A 2,197-nucleotide genomic window follows, 5' to 3' on the forward strand; every position below is an offset into this window, starting at 1 on the left:
ATGAATCACAGAAACGATTGGTGTGCTCTCGAAAAACTTCCGTTCATCACAGATTCATGCTGTCTTCAAGTTTACATCCATAAAGAAGAACGTTTGTTATATTGCTGATAAGAAGGTGCGATGTTTAACTTTCTCAAGCTTACGTGCTACTGTCTGTAACTTCCTTATTTACATGATTTAACCTGGTATGTGCATGGAACAACCGTAAAAGCAACTGCTGCTTTCTAGGCACAGTTGGTGGGATTTATTCCTGCTCTAATCTAGTCATAAATTTTATTCCAGCCAGACGGACAAAACATACGAAAACTGTTAATCACTCCACGAAATCAGATACGCTTGATCTGCGTGGCTGGGAAGCCTCAATTAGAGCTCGGTAACCGCATCATCATTATCATCAAAGTGATTCCCGTTACCGATATTTTTAAAGCTCAATATGTGTGTCCTTACATAATTATCAACCCCCACAATAGTAGGTACCAATTCAAGTAAAAACTCATATGAGCCTCAAAGGGAACGTGGAGTGAAAAAAATCGTAACAAAACCGTCAAACTGGTGGAAAACGTCGGAAATGACATGTGTCATTTGCTTATCTCCGGCCACAAATCGAACCTAGGAACTCGGAAATTTCGCCCAAACGTGCGCACTCTCTCTTTCTCTGTTCTGCTCCAGTAAGATGTAATCTTAGGAATCAAATTACCGACCGCGCTGATGGTTGCATTTCTTTCGGATTATTCCCCGTTTGGAAAATGGGATGAGGATTGTGCAAAAAATAAAATCCTTTCAACGTTCGTCGCCGTAATCTAATCCCAAAGTGTCACCGCACAGTCCACCAGTCGCACGACTCGAAGAAGGCTATCAAAAATTTACCCCCTTTTTTAAAACAGAACCTAAACCATGCTTTGCGGATTCTGTACCAGCAGAGCCCATCCGGTAGGGCTTACTTTGATCTGCGGAGTCCGGAGGTATTTTTTAACCATTTCAGAAAAAAGGCCGCAACTGGCACGCGTTTCGCCGTTTGTTCAACTGGTGCAGGATTTTTCGGGTTATTTTGATTTGGTCTTTTTTCGGTTCTCGTCTCGTCTTGATACGGGGCGATGGTTTGACAGTTCTGAAGAATGATTGTTTTTTTTTCTGGTTCTCTTAGAACAAGGACAAGTTGTGAGCTGCATAGGGTTAAGGGACAGCAAAAAAAAAAACGAGAGTAAACACAGCCTCAGTAAACCGGAACAAAGAAAATTAACTTTCTGTTTCTTGATGAAATGTCACGTGTCAGGAGTTGGCTTCTGGGAGAGCACTAATGAGAAACAAATATTGGTGAATACTGATTTGGAGGAAGTTTAATAAACAGCTGTTAGAATGCAAAATCAAAGAATCTCTACCGAATCAAAGCAATCGAAAGATTTCGTTTTAATTCAACCGCGGTGGGTTCAACCAAGTAGGCTCACAACATACATATTGGAATTAAAATCTTTGCCCGAAGGAAATTGATTGCATTTTAACTATATTCATTTCACTTTATTGTATCAAGATTATTTCAATAAGTTCTTAAATAAAATAAACTAAATCAATGATAATGATTTTGAAATTTTTCTTGGAAGTAAATTAACGAATTTGATACAAATTTTAGAAGTGAAATGAACGTAAAATATCTGGCTTATCGCAGAGCTTTTCTTAGACTTTGTAATAAAGATGTGCTCAAGGATGGCAAAAATCATTCATTAGCATGAACGCTAATGATTCTCAATCGTCGCTTCTTTTACGATGGAGGCATCGGCGATGCGAATGTGACCAGTCGAATGCTGATTGGTCGGATTTGAAATCCCGAACGAATGAACTTTGACAAGCTTCGTGTAAACGAACCGAACACGACACATTCACCACAGTAAATTGGATCGCTTTTTATTTTCACCACGACATTCGTTGGACGAATTGATTCGCAAATGATTGACAAACACAATCACCAAACGATTGCAATCGCGATTGTATTGGCGAATGTTTCGCAATGGAATTTCCGGTAAAGAATTAAGCCATCGGGTGTTTATTTTTGGGCTAAATTTGTGCGTTACAACTCGCGCGCTCGTCAACGTTGTGTTTTGTTATGATGTTATTATAACTTGTGTTAAGCCTAGTCCACACCCAGCAACTCGAAAAGAGTACATGTACTCTTTTTCAATCGAGAAATGAGCGTACTTTTCGT

The sequence above is a fragment of the Uranotaenia lowii genome, chromosome 3 (assembly GCF_029784155.1).
Source record: "Uranotaenia lowii strain MFRU-FL chromosome 3, ASM2978415v1, whole genome shotgun sequence".
Taxonomy (NCBI): Eukaryota; Metazoa; Arthropoda; class Insecta; order Diptera; family Culicidae; genus Uranotaenia; species Uranotaenia lowii.